The sequence below is a fragment of the Grampus griseus genome, assembly GCF_964374135.1.
Source record: "Grampus griseus genome assembly, chromosome: 1".
Taxonomy (NCBI): Eukaryota; Metazoa; Chordata; class Mammalia; order Artiodactyla; family Delphinidae; genus Grampus; species Grampus griseus.
Genome location: NC_139017.1, coordinates 32,610,890 through 32,626,659, shown reverse-complemented (window position 1 = coordinate 32,626,659; position 15,770 = coordinate 32,610,890). Strand labels below are relative to the sequence as shown.

The window sequence follows — 15,770 nt, the reverse complement described above, 5'->3', positions numbered from 1 at the left end:
TAACTTGAGATCATATTATTATCTTGAGAAATGGAAGGTTTTTTTTTAATGAGCACTTTCTATGAAAGTACAAAATGCTTGTTGATAGGGGTAAAATATGAATGACGTGCTTTCTGCCATTATGTAAAGTACCTTATAGAATATAAAACGTATCAAAAATAGAGTAACAGTATAAAACAATAATAATGCGAATGCTAGGGTATCCAGTGGAAGAACAGATTACTTTGGACTTCGGCGGCAGTTATTACGTTGTTACATATTTATTACCAGTATGAAGGAATTTTGTTCCACCAGTGATGGAATCTTAAAATGTCAGAGTTGTAAGGAATCTTAAAGATTTATATGTTATGACATATAAAAGTATATCTTAATTATGAGTACAAAGGGGGAGAGATAACCAAGTTAGGATAGCTCTAATGATACGACTGCCTTTTGGAAATCATTGAAACATTTCCTGATGTTTTTGATGTGCATGAGTATTCATTCTCAGAAACATTCCTTTTTATTAATATCTTTTATAAAACGTCAAGTTTGCATACAGATATATACCATAAAGGTCGTAAGGACTTAAACTCTGAAATTCAGTGGTAAAAGCAGATGCATCTCTGAGCTGAACTCAGCCTGAACACAAATGGCATGATATTTATTTATTTATTAACATCTTTATTGGAGTATAATTGCTTTACAATGATGTGTTAGTTTCTGCTGTATAACAAAGTGAATCAGCTATACACATACATACATCCCCATGTCCCCTCTCTCTTGCGTCCCCCTCCCACCTTCCCTATCCCACCCCTCTAGGTGGTCACAAAGCACCGAGCTGATCTCCCTGTGGCACGATATTTAAAAAAAAACAAAAACAAGACTTGAAATTGCATGCCTTAAGTGAGTCCTTACTCTTCAGGTCCAGCCGCTGTGGTCTCAGTTCTTCCCTATTGACTTATACTTGACTGTTTCTGATGCCTGGCTTATGTAGGTGTTTGAGTTGATAACTTCTGATAAATGACAGAATTTATGATTTCTTACCTTCAATAATTTAATTACTAAGTAAAATTCCGTTAACTATGACTCTTACAAATGCACAGTCCATGTAGTTAGGTCGTTCTTCCTTAGGGAAACCCAAACGGGCATTAAGGATGTTTTTAAAAATATCTGAATCTTACCTATTGAACTTACAAAACTTGAGTAGACTAAGCAGAACCAAAGATACTTTCTTTTTTTTTTTCTTTTCTTTCTTTTTTTTCAACATCTTCATTGGACAAAGATACTTTCAAGTAAAAATGATTCTTTAATACATTGTTCTAAAAATATGTTAACATCATAATCTAGTTGTAAACAGGAATTTTGTGTTTCATTTACGTTTTAATTTACAGTTTAAACATTCTGAGCTGGTCCCTTTGACTCATAGCTTTTTTTCTGCCTTCTTTTTGATTGGTATGGGGCAGATCATAATCTCAATCTCAAGAGATTTGGTATTTGGTTCATTATCTTTTAGGTTAAAAGAACCATTTTCTTTTGATATTTGTTTCTAAAAATGATGAAATAATAACGACTCTCATGCTGAGTGTGTTAAGTTCTTTTCAGGTATTGCCCTTTGAAATCTTCATAAGAATTTTAAGAATTAGGAACTATTATTGTCTGTATTTTAAAAAGAAAATTCAGGCACAGAGAGGTTTAGTAACTTTTCTAAGATTAGCCAGCTAATGAATGGTGTTGCCAGGATTTGGACCTATGCTTATATGAGTCCAGATCCCCACCCCTAATCACTCTGCTATCTGTTCTATAGCTCACATTATGTGTATTAAAAAAAGCATGTAAACTTAAGTGTATGGAAAATTCAAGTAAAGATATTTATTTTAAATTTATTATTTTAAAATTTTATTTTATTTTTGGCTGTGTTGGGTCTTTGCTGCTGAGCGCGGGCTTTCTCTAGTTGTGGCGAGCAGGGCTACTCTTTGTTGCTGTGCGCGGGCTTCTCATTGCAGTGGCTTCTCTTGTTGAGGAACATGGTCTCTAGGTGTGCGGGCTTCAGCAGTTGTGGTGTGTGCGCTCAGTAGTTGTGTCTCACAGGCTCTAGAACGCAGGCTCAGTAGTTGTGGCACATGCGCATAGTTGCTCTACGGCATGTGGGATCTTCCTGGACCAGGGCTCGAACCCGTGTCCCCTACATTGGCAGATGATTCTTAACCACTCCGCCAGCTAGGAAACCCAAGATAGTTACTTTTTTTTTTTTTTGCGGTACGCGGGCCTCTCAGTGCTGTGGCCTCTCCTGCCGCGGAGCACAGGCTGCAGGCGCGCAGGCCCAGCGGCCACAGCTCACGGGCCCAGCCACTCCACAGCATGCGGGATCCTCCCGGACTGGGGCACGAATCCGCATCCCCTGCATCGGCAGGTGGACTCTCAACCACTGCGCCACCAGGAAAGCCCCCAAGATAGTTACTTTTTAAATCAAAGCTACATGGTACCTTGAAGTATAAAATGAATAGTGCTTTAAAATGTAACTCTTTGCCTGTTTACTGTTTTGTTTCGTCTTTCTCAGGAATGTACTGTTGAATGTCTAATATAATCAAGGCAATTCTTTTGCTTTTACTTACATAGTTTTTTGGGAGGGAGGCAGAGAGGGTGAGTTTTTGTTTGTTTGTTTTTTAATAAATTTATTTTTATTTTTGGCTGCATTGGGTCTCTGCTGGAGCACACGGGCTTTCTCTAGCTGCGGCGAGCGAGGGCTATTTGTTGCAGTGTGCAGGCTTCTCATTGCAGTGGTTTCTCTTGCTGCACAGCAGGGGCTTCAGTAGTTGTGGCTCGCGGGCTCTAGAGTGCAGGCTCAGTAGTTGTGGCGCACGGGCTTAGTTGCTCTGTGGCACACGGGATCCTCCCGGACCAGGGCTCGAACCCGTGTCCCCAGCACTGGCAGGCAGATTCTTAACCACTGCGCCACTAGGAAAGTCCCAAGGGTGAGTTTTTAATTTTGGTATAATTTTTCTTTCTTTTTTTTTTTTTTTTTGCGGTATGCAGGCCTCTCACTGTTGTGGCCTCTCCCGTTGCGGAGCACAGGCTCCGGACGCCCAGGCTCAGCGGCCATGGCTCACGGGCCCAGCCGCTCTGTGGCATGTGGGATCTTCCCGGACCGGGGCACAAACCCGCGTTGCCTGCATTGGCAGGCGGACTCTCAACCACTGCGCCACCAGGGAAGCCCTATTTCTATTATTTTTGACAAATAAAAATTATATGTATTTAAGGTATACAATGTGATGTTTTGGTGTTTGGTATATATCTTGTGAAATGATTATCACAGTAAAACTAATTAATATATCCCTCACCTCCCATATTTATCATGGTTTTATGTGTGTGTGTGTGACGTGTAAAGTTTCAAGAATAGTACAAGACACTTCTGGATGGCCTTTGTCTAGTTACACCAGTTTCTTTTTTACATTTGTTTTAGCATTCTTTCTCTACTTACTCATAAATACATACATACTACATATAAATAACTTTTTTCGGAATTATTTTATTATTATTTTTGAACTAAAAGTTATAGACATCATGTCCCTTTACTACTTAATACTTCAATATGTTACTATACTGCAGTTATCAAAATTGGTAAATTTTTTTTTTTTTGGTGTCATGAATTCTTTTGAAATTCATTTTTTTCAGAACCCTGGGCTCAAGAGTTCCTACAGGGCATGCATGTGTGTGTAGATATGTGTGTGTATACATATTTCTTTTAATATAAAAATTGTAAATGTATATTTAAGGTATATAATATGATGATTTGATGTATATATACATAGTGAAATGATTAGTCAAGCTAACTAATATAACATCTCCTCTCATAGTCACCTTTTCTCTATGTGGGTGTGATGAAAACACCTGAGGTTTACTCTCTTAGCATACTTCCAGTATTCAATACAGTGTTATTAACTGTAGTCATCATGCCTGTACATTAGATCCCTAGACTTATTCATCCTACATAACTGCAACTTTGTATCCTTTGACCAATATCTTGCTATTTCCCCTAGCCATTGGTAAACAACATTCTATTCTCTGCTTCTATGAATTTCACTTTTTAATTTTTTTAGATTCTATATATGAGATCATATAATACTTGTCTTTCTCTCTCTGGCTTATTTCACTTAGCATGATGTCCTCCAGGTTCATCCACGTTGTCATAAGTGGTAAGATTTCCTTCGTTCTCATGGCTGAATAATGTTCTGGTGTGTGTGTGTGTGTGTGTGTGTGTGTGTATATACACACACACACACACACACACACACACACACACTATATCTTGTTTATGCATTCATCCATACATGGACACTTAGGTTGTTTCCATATATTGGCTATTGTGAATAATGCTAAAAACATGAGAGGGCAAGATATCTCTTTGAGATCCTGATTTCATTTCCTTTAGATGTATACCCAGAGGTGAGATTGCTGGATCATACGGGAGTTCTATTTTTAATTTTTTGAAGAACCTCCATACTGTTTCTCATAATGGCTATAGCAATTTACATTCCTACCAATAATATACGATTCTCTTTTCTCAAAATCAGGAATTTTAACATTGATTCAATATTACTGTCAAATCCATAATTCATATTCAAGTTTATCATTTATCTAAAATATGTCTTTCATAGTTATTTTTAAAAATTCTGATCCATCATCCAGTCCAGGATCATGCATTGCATCTAGTTGTCATGTCTCTTTAGTCTCCTTTAATCTGGAATGGTTTCTCAGCCTTTCTTTTTCTCTCTTGACTGTGATATTTTTGAAGAGTATAGGCCACTTACTTTGTAGAGTGCCCCTCAATTTGTTTGTCTGTTTTCTCATGAGTAGATTTAGATCATACGTTTTTAAGAGGAATACCACAGAATTCTTCTCAATGCGTTATACCAGGACATACATGATGTCTGTTTGCCCCCAAATTGGTTGTTAACATTGATCACTTGCTTAAGGTGGTGTCTGCCAGATTTCTCTACTGTAACTTTCCCTTTTCCCCCTTTGTAATTAATGAGTAATTTGTGGGGAGATACTTTGAGACTATGTAAATATCCTTTTCCTAATCAGATTTCACTGACTAGTTTTAACATCCATTAATGATTTTCTAACTCCATCATTTCTTCTACATTTATTATTTGGCACTCCACTGGAAGGGTGGGCTTTCTCTTCTCCCCTATTTATTTATTCATTTTCAAGAACTGTGAAAGGTGTAGGATTGTACCCTACTTGCAAGCTAGTAAATTAGCCTGTTACTGTTTCTTAGGTGCTGGCCGAGGCTCCTGGGTCTGAGCCAAAGGGCTTTATTATTCACGGCATGGCAAACTGCATGAGCTTCATTTGATTTGCATCTGTTTCTTGTGTCCCCTAAGTCCCACAGGTATGATGCAGGTGGGCCTAGATGGATTCCTGCGTATGCAGTGGGTTGTGCTATAGGGAAGGAGCACTGAGCTTTGGGGATTCACCACTTTTATAGCAGGTAGAAGCAAGCCTGCTATTTGTGAGGGGTTGGGAAGACGTGACGTCATCCCTGAAGGTGGCTTACTGTACGTACAACCCTGAGAAAAGGCCTATATAAAGTGGTCAGAGGGCTTCCTTGGTGGTGCAGTGGTTAAAAATCTGCCTGCCAATGCAGGGGACACGGGTTAGAGCCCTGGTCTGGGAAGATCCCACATGCCGTGGAGCAACTAAGCCCGTGTGCCACAACTACTGAGCCTGTGCTCTAGAGCCTGCAAACCACAACTACTGAGCCCACGAGCCACAACTACTGAAGTCTGCACACCTAGAGCCCGTGCTCCACAACAAGAGAAGCCACCGCAATGAGAAGCCTGCACACCACAATGATGAGTAGCCCCCACTCGCTGCAACTAGAGAAAGCCCGTGCACAGCAACGAAGACCCAACACAGCCGAAACTAAATAAAATAAAATAAATTAACTAAAAAAATAATAAAGCTTAAAAAAAAAGAAAAAGAGTGGTTAGAGCCTGGCATACTGAACATGAATGTATAGGGATGCTCAGGGCCCATGGTTGATTGCCTCACCCAATATATACCAGTATATACTCATAGATTTCTATTTTATTCAATGGGTAATAGTCAGTTACCATCATTATTTGGCCACTGAGAGCTCATTCAAGATGGCTCCCCTGTCCTTTTGATATGTCTCCATCATTCTTTGAGCACTTTCTTACTTTCTGGCACAAGATGTTTCAGGCTGTATTAGTCCCCTAGGGTTGCCATAACAAAGTACCACAAACTAGTACTTTGTAGTTTAAAACAAGAGAAATTTATTCTCTTGTAGTACTGGAGACCAGAAGTCTGAAAATAAGGTGTTAGCAGAGCGATGCTGTCTTTGGAAGCTTCAGGGAGGAATCCGTCCTTGCCTTGGCTAGCTTCTGATGGCCTCAGATAGTCCTTAGTTTGTGGCAGCATAACTCCAGTTGCTGTCTCTGTCTTCACATGGCCTTCTTCTCTGTCTCCAGATCTCCCTTACTTTCTCTTATATGGACAACCAGTCATTGGATTTAGGGCTCACCTTAAACCTCATCTTAACTTTTTCCCCTAGCTTTATTGAGACGTAACTGACATATAACACTGTGTAAGTTTAAGGTGTACAGTATGTTGATTTGACACATATGTATTGCAAAATGATTACCACCATAGCTAATACCTCCATCATGTCACATAATTACTATTTCTGTTTTGTGATGAGAACATTAAAGATCTACTCCTTTAGTAACTTTCAAGTATATAATACAGTATTATTAACTATAATCACCATGCTGTACATTAGATCCCCAGAACTTATTCATCTTATAGCTTGAAGTTTGTACCTTTGACCAACATTTTCCCCATTTCTCCCCCACCCCCGAGGCCCCTGGTAAAAACCATTCTACTCTTTGTTTCTATGAGTTTGGCTTTTATAGGTTCCACATGTAAGTGATGTTATGTAGTAGTTGTCTTTCTCTGACTTTTTTCACTTAGAATAATACCTTCAGGGCCCATTCATGTTGTTGCAAATGGTAGGATTTCCTTCTTTCTCATGGCTCAATAATATATATATTTCATACTTCCTTTATTCATCTGTTGATAGACACTTAGGTTGTTTCCATATCTTGGCTATTGTAAATAATGCTGCAATGAACATGGGAGTAAAGATATTTCTTCAAGATCCAGTTTTCATTTCTTTTGGATATAAACACAGATGTGAGATTGCTGGATCATATGGTAGTTTTTGAGAAACCTCCATACTGTTTTCCGTAGTGGTTGTACCAGTTTACATTTCTTTCTTTCTTGTTTTAAAATTAATTAATTTATTTATTTTTGGCTGCACTGGGTCTTCGTTGCCGTGCATGGGCTTTCTCTAGTTGCGGCGAGCGGGGGCTACTCTTTGTTGGGGTGTGCAGGCTTCTCATTGCAGTGGCTTCTCTTGTTGCGGAGCACGGCCCCTAGGTGCGCAGGCCTCAGTAGTTGTGGCTCGCGGGCTCTAGAGCGCAGGCTCAGTAGTTGTGGTGCATGGGCTTAGTTGCTCTGTGGCATGTGGGATCTTTCCGGACCAGGGCTCAAACCCGTGTCCCCTGCATTGGCAGGCAGATTCTTAACCACTGCGACACCAGGGAAGTCCCCAATTTACATTTCTACTAGCATCGCACAAGGGTTTTTTTTTCCACCTCCTCACCAACACTTGTTATCTCTTGTCTTTTTGATGATAGCCATTCTAACAGGTGTGATGTTTCACTGTGGTTTTGATTTGCATTTCCTTGATGGTTAGTGATGTCAAGCACCTTTTCATGTATTTGTTGGCTATTTGAATGTCTTCTTCAGAAAAATGTCTATTCATTTCTGCCCATTTTTAAATCAGATTTTTTCCTTTTTTTGCTGTTGAGTTATATGAGTGCTTTATATGTTTTGAATATTAATCCTTTATTACATATGTGATTTGCAAATATTTTCTCCCATTCAGTAGGTTATCTTTTCATTTTGTTGATGGTTTCCATTGCTGTTTGAAAGTTTTTAGTTTGATGTAGTCCCATTTATTAATTTTTGCTTTTGTTGCTTTTGCTTTTCGTGTCAAATCCAAAAAATCATTGCCAAGACCAGTGTCAAGGAGCTTTTCCCCTATGTTTTCTTCTAGGAGCTTTATGATTTTTTTTTTTATGCTTCTGTTTTTTTTTTTTTGCCATACATGGGCCTCTCACTGTTGTGGCCTCTCCCGTTGCGGAGCACAGGCTCCGGACGCGCAGGCTCAGCGGCCATGGCTCACGGGCCCAGCTGCTCCGTGGCATGTGGGATCTTCCCAGACGAGGGCACGAACCTGTGTCCCCTGCATCGGCAGGCGGACTCTCAACCACTGCGCCACCAGGGAAGCCCTATGCTTATGTTCTTAACCCATTTCAGGTTAATGTTTGTAGGTAGTATAAGATAAGGGTCCAATTTCATTCTTCTACATGTGCTTATCCAGTTTTCCCAACACCATTTATTGAAGAGACTACCCTTTCCATTGAGTATTCTGGGCTCCCTCGTCAAATATTAGTTGACTATATACCTCATCTTGATGACACCTGCAAAGGCCCGTTTCCAAATAAAGTCTCATTCTCAGATACCTGGGGTTAGGACTTGGACATGTCTTTGGGGGTGGTGGGGGGACAATTCAACTCACTACACAGGCTCATCTTATACTTTCCCTGTCCTTATCCTAGAATTGGTTGTTTCCCTTTGGTTCCTTTCAGTAGAGAATGATATTTAGAAACCAAAGTCTGGGTGTTGGTTATGTTCATTGCTACCGCTGTCATTACTTCTAGGCCCTCTCAGCAGACATACCTGAAAAATACATATGCTCAAATGCATGTATATATTAACATACACACACACATATATGTATGTGTACACACATACATATGTATGCATACAGATATGTACATACACACATATATAGTCATTGTAGACACAGACGTGTGTATGTACACAGACACACCTACATAACCCTCTCTAACATATGTATCCTGTGTCTGTATTTTTATATTTACTTACATATTAAAAACCACAAGTTCATATTGGTACCTCTGATTCCAACCCAACACTATAGAGTACATTGTAGTCATCCCTCTTTCCATATTTGTAACTCCTTTCTACAACAGAACCCTGGCTGCTAATATTCTCATTATATGACCTAGAATACACAGGAAGCAGTTTCAGAATTGCTAATCTATACTGCTGTGAAAGAAAAGCAAGTTTACTACCTCAAGTTGACTATTTGTTTACAGGTTGTTTATGTTTTTTATTTTTTAAAGTAAAATTTATATAAGGTGAAATGCTCAAATTTTAAGTGTATAATTTGACGTTTTAACAAATATTCAAAGCACTTTTGTAAAAACTTTGATAAAATTGGAAAATAACTGCATCTCAGTCACCTTGTTTTTCCTGACCACTTCCTAATTGACTATGGTCATTTGGAAGATTAAGATTCTTTTTAATGTGAATGCCCTGTCCCATGAAGTAACTCTGTTCTGAAGTGGCTGCCTTGCTTCTAAATAGATAACATGGACACAAAGATGTGTTTTTATAGCCTGATAAATATATTAGTTCTAGAAGAGGACATTTTCAAAATTAAAGAATTAAGTGTTTTTCTGTATTTCCTAGTTAATACTTGATGTATTTCCATAGCTCTTTCGAGAAGATTCTTATTTCAAGGTGCATAGTATGATGAATAGCATTTCTTTTGAGTCCTCTGTAAAGGCTTTTGAGTATGAATAGCAAGATGATTTAATATGAGTTTATTTGGTATCTGCTGGTCCTACACGTTAGGCCAAAAAAGAAAAAAAAGCATTTAATGACCTCTTTGTAGATCTTATTAAAAGACCAATATCATGTATTTTGCATATATAATTAAAGTTTATCTGTCATAGATTACTGTTTCATGTTGAACCAAATATAAAATGAGGACTTCTGTCCTTTTTTTGGACATCTGTTAAAGTAGTATTGATATTAGTCATTCATTCATTCTACTCATTTCATTGTACACTTATTGTGTATAGGTTATAGCCCTAGGGGCTGGGGATGTATCAGTGAACAAAGGAGAACTGTCTCTGTTCTTAGGGAGTTTACAGTTTGGCAGGCATAAGTAATAAAATAAGTAAATATTATAATGTGTGAGAAGGTGATCAATGCTATGGAGAGAAAGCAGCGGAGAAGGATACATATATGGGAGGTGGGGTTACAATTTTTTTTTATTATTTTTTTTATTTTTTATTTTATTTTATTTATTTTTTTTAATTTTTATTTATTTATTTATTTATTTATTTTTTTGCGGTACGCGGGCCTCTCACTGTTGTGGCCTCTCCCGTTGCGGAGCACAGGCTCCGGACGCGCAGGCTCAGCAGCCATGGCCCACAGGCCCAGCCGCTCCGCGGCATGTGGGATCCTCCCGGACCGGGGCACGATCCCGTGTCCCCTGCATCGGCAGGCGGACTGTCAACTACTGTGCCACCAGGGAAGCCCTTTTTTTTAATTTTTAAAAATAAATTTACTTATTCATTTTTGGCTGTGTTGGGTCTTCATTGTTGCACGCGGGCTTTCTCTAGTTGCGACGAGTGTGGGCTACTCTTCATTGTGGTGCGCGGGCTTCTCGTTGCAGTGGCTTCTCTTGTAGCGGAGCATGGGCTCTAGGTGTGCAGACTTCAGTAGTTGTGGCACGCGCACTCAGTAGTTGTGGCACATGGGCTTAGTTGCTCCGTGGCATGTGGGATCTTCCTGGGCCAGGGCTCAAACCCGTGTCACCTGCCTTGGCAGGTGGATTCTTAACCACTGTGCCACCAGGGAAGTCCGGGGGTTACAATTTTAAATGATATGGTCAAGGAAGGCTCACTGAAGAGGTGACATTGAGCATAGATATGAAGGAGTGAAAGAGTGAACCGTACAGGTATGTGGGGAAGAGCATTCTGTATGGAGGAAATGGCCAGTGCAAGTCCCTAAGGCAGGATCATGCCTGGTGTGCTCTAGAAACTGCTAGGAGGACTGAATAGGTATATGGGAATGGGGGCAGGGTAGAGAAATAGGAAATGAGGTAGGGTGGAGCACATGGGATAGTCTGTTATAAGGATTATGGCTTTTATTCTAATGAGAAGAGAAATACACTTTGATTGTAAACTTGTAAAAAGATATAGATATTCTATATTGCCCAGTAAATAGTATTTTAATGAAGGTAATACAGGCATATAGAAATAGAAATTCAAACAGTATGAAGGGGTATAAAATAAAACTTTATAAAGTTCTTTGTCCCATACATCATATACCATTCAGTCCTATTTCCTAGTAGACCTATCCACTTGTAACTGTTTCTGTAATTCTGCACTGCTACCTCCATAGCACTAACATCTAAGTTTTTTTCTTTTAAAAAAGTGTTCTTTGTAAATTGAACATTTATTTGTCTGACAGACAGGTGAAGGTTAATCAGGATAGTTCCTGCAGTTTCATTCCTCTTTGCCATGTACCTCCGTTTCTACTCACACGTAGTAAAGCCTCTTGTGACCACCAGAGGGAGCAAAGTTCATTATAAATGAGAATTTTGTTCTCAGGAATTTCTAGGGCTTTCTGTGTGTTTCAGTAGTATTGTTAAAACCTTGCTTCTCATTGGCCATTTACTCTTTTGCCTTTTTTAAAAACTCCTTAGATCTTTAAAATTTTTATATGTACTTGGGATCTTACTAGTGACTTTATTTTTCTTCACCTTACTGGTCTGATGACTCTTAGGTTAGCATCCACTGTATTATTTTTGTGTATTGTCCATAAAGATAAATAGCGTAGATGGGAGAACTGACACTCTCTTTTGTTCTTAGTGGTTATATAGCTGTGTAGTAGCCTTTTGTAAATTTTGCTGCTATTCATCTGTGGTTTTTGCAGCATCATCTACTTATCTTTTACCTATAAATATTCATTGAATATTAGAATAGATAAATTCATACATATAGTATACTTACCTAAAAGGTAGTCATCATTTTTGAAATTTATATTTAATAGTTAGGCAGATATGTATATTTTGACCAGGAAGTTATCTTCTTTGATTTTTTTCCTTGTCATTCATATTTAATTTTTGTAGACTATCAGGTATTGGTATTGAAATGTTTCTTTTCTCTAGCTGCCTGATGCTGGAGGATAATTCTATAAGTTACCTTTTTTCATGTATGAAAACTCTCATCTCAGAACTTCATCTAACCTTTTTATAGTACTACATTTAGTCTATAAGCGCTTCAAAGCCTAGGACCATGTTGGATTCATCTTTTTTTTTTAATTGCGGTACACGGGCCTCTCACTGTTGTGGCCTCTCCTGTTGCGGAGCACAGGCTCCAGACGCGCAGGCTCAGCGACCATGGCTCAGAGGCCCAGCCGCTCCGCGGCATGTGGGATCTTCCCGGACCGGGGCATGAACCCGCGTCCCCTGCATCGGCAGGCGGACTCTCAACCACTGCGCCACCAGGGAAGCCCCTCATCTTTGTATTTTGACCATACTGCCTACAATGTTTAGCACAGGGCAATGCCACAGAAGGTACCTACCAAGTAGTTCTTAGATTATTCTAATTTCCTTTTCAAATGACACTACTTCCTTTACATTTCTCTCTTAGGACAGGACCCTATTCTGGCTCCTCTCTTGTTTCTTCAAGTTCCAGGGCATAACTTATACTCTGGAAATTAAGTATTGAGGAGATTATTTAATTCAGAAAACATTTATAAAGCATGAGATATGCAGGATGCTATTTTAATTCCTGAAAAAACTACTTGGAAATAGAAAATTTAGCATTTATTGTTGAGGACTAACAATGGTGCCAAAGAGATTAAAATATACAGACATGGAGAAAGTAAATTCTGAATTAAGATTTGAATGTGAGGGACTTCCCTAGTGGTCCAGTGGATAAGATTCTATGCTTCCACTGCAGGAGGCATGAGTTGGATCCCTGCTCGGGGAACTAAGGTCCCGTATGCTGCGCAGCGCAGCCAAAAAAAAAAAAATTTGAATGTGAATGTGGTAAAGGCCACTTTTAAGGTGATAGGAATATCATAAAGCGCAAACTCTGCATGATTAAATATTGTTTTGCCCAAGCCTGTGTTGATGTTTCTCCCTACTATTCTTGCAGTTTTAACTACTGCCTATGTTGATTCTAAATTTATTTTTTAGCCCTAACCTTTTCTGTGATCCTGATCAGGGCTCAGAGTTTTTAGAGCAGGATCATAAAAAATATTTTTTAAAAAGTGAAATGCCTGCAGAGGCCAGGCCATTAATATAAATGAATTAAGTGGGTTGGAATATATATATAGTCATGAGAATTGTGGTTTACAGGGGAGTGCATGCCTATATAAACAAGGGAAACGGACCTTTGCTCTAGCCGGTTATTGCTATGAGTGCCCAGTAGTGCCAGTTCAGGTATGAAATCTTGGTGTTATTGTGCTATGTCTTGATTTTTGAATGAGGCTTTAAAAGAAGAAAGTTGAAGTTGGCTAGGCTGTTGCAATACAGTGTGAGCCAAATCAAATGCACCTACAGGTACATTCAATCTTAAGGGCTCTACCTTTTGACTTTGTTTTAGGTTCATGTGTCAGAATACTCACTGAGTATTTCTATTTTAGTGTTGCAGTGGCACTTCTACCTGTTCTCCCTATTTTGAATCTGGTTCCATTGAGTTTTGTCCTCTACATTGCTTCTAAAATGACTTATCTAAAATACATATTTGACCATGTTTTCCCAGTTTAAATGTGATTCCCTTTTACTTACAGGCTAAATTAGTATGGTATACAAACTCCACTATAATCTGTTTCATACTTATATTACAATCCCACCTCCTACCCCTCTTCAACCTTTATTTTAAGTTCCGGTACTATCAGACTTAAAATATTGTTTCACCATCCTGACTATGCGTCAGAATCCCTTTACGGAACTTTAAAAATAGAGATGCATAATCTTCACTCCAGATTTACTTAAAATTTACTGGTAGGGTCCTGACATCTCTTTTTGTTTATTTGTTTTGGTTTTGTTTTAATGGCTCACCAATCACTTTGAAGCAGCCTGAGGTTGTCAGTGTCTACTGCCCTACATCTTGCTGTTTTACATCTTCTGATTTTAGTTCAAGTTTTTTTCTCTATTTGGAGAACTCTCTCTGTTTACTAGATTAATTTATGCTCATCCTTGAAGACTAAGTTCAGTGTATTTTCACCTCTAGGAATCTTTTCCCCATTCCTTGAACCATACAGAGATAGGCAAAGTGACTGTTCTTTGTGGTCCCCTGCTTTCAGGGGGAAATTATTTTTCTCTTCCACTATACTTTAAACTTTTCCAGAATTAAGATTATGTCTTATTAATATTTATATTTGCTGTACTAGCACAGTATCTGAAACAGAAGATGATCAGTAAATGTTGGACTGGACTGATCAGGCAGTTGTGTTGTGTGCGGTGCAGGGGAGGGGTTGAAGAAGAGTTTGAGTCCATATAGCTAAAAGTGCAGTTTGCCTGGATTACCTTAGTACTTGTGTGTGCTATACCTCTGCTTGTTTTTGCTGTGTATAGCTTTCCCAATTATTAAATGCCAAGTTAATGGAAAATCAGGTTAAGGCCTTGTGTAAATTGAATTCTGAATTCAGTATCTTTATTCCTTTTTTATATGTGTTGTGTTCTTTCCTTTTTTTTTTCTTTTTTCTTTGGTTGTGTTGGGTCTTAGTTGTGGCAGGTGGGCTCCTTAGTTGTGGCATGTGAACTCTTAGTTGCGGCATGCATGTGGGATCTAGTTCCCGGACCAGGGATCGAACCCGGACCCCCTGCATTGGGAGTGCAGAATCTTAACCACTGCACCACCAGGGAGGTCCCGTGTCTGTGTTTTCTTAGGTTTGCTTTGTCTGGATTAATTGGGTAACATTAATTGGGTTAAATACTGTATTCCTTATGCAGGAACATGAAAGTTAATGCCATATTTAACTGCAAATTGAAATTTGGGTGAGTCAGAGGGGAGGAGAGACTTTAAAAGAAGTTGAAGAATATTTGAAATAGACATTTCTCTAGAATAAACCTGTTTTTTTAAAAGAGCTTTTAAAAAAGAGCAGAAAAATTTTGCTTCAGTAACAAGACAGGAAAATCCAAAATTTCTTGGATTATATTGTGATTTAGGTAAATTGAATTGTCTTTTAGATCAGTGGACTATAGAGGGCAGTGTTTTACAGCTTAAAGTGACTGATTTTCAAATACACTTGCCTATATTGTGCTTATTTTGCATTTTTGTTTCCCTTATAGACACAAACTACAATAACTGCAAGGTTAGAAGAATTTTCTTGTTGTATTTAATAAATCAAAATATACTGGGTTTTTTTGGGGGGAGTTTACAGTAAATTTTATTTATTTTATTTTTTAAATTAATTTTGTTTTTGGCTGCATTGGGTCTTTGTTGCTGTGCTTGGGCTTTCTCTAGTTGCAGCGAGCAGGGGCTACTCTTCGTTGAGGTGCGCGGGCTCCTCATTGCAGTGGCTTCTTTTGTTGCGGAGCACAGGCTCTAGGCTCACAGGCTTCAGTAGTTGTGGCTCGCGGGCTCTTAGGGTCAGTAGTTGTGGCTCACGGGCTTAGTTGCTCCGTGGCATGTGAGATCTTCCCAGACCAGGGCTCAAACCCGTGTCCCCTGCATTGGCAGGCGGATTCTTAACCACTGCGCCACCAGGGAAGCCCCAACTATACTGTTTCAGTGAAAAATTTAAGATGTGCTTTAAATAAAGAACATATTATTTTTGCATCTAAAAATGTTGGT

The 15,770-nt window shown here is 38.9% G+C and overlaps 1 protein-coding gene across 2 annotated transcripts in view; it reads left to right on the top strand.

Annotated features, from left to right (window-relative positions):
* ACBD6 (acyl-CoA binding domain containing 6) overlaps window positions 1-15,770 on the top strand; it is a 232,868-nt gene that overhangs the window by 16,832 nt on the left and 200,266 nt on the right. The gene's annotated exons all lie outside the window — the stretch shown is intronic.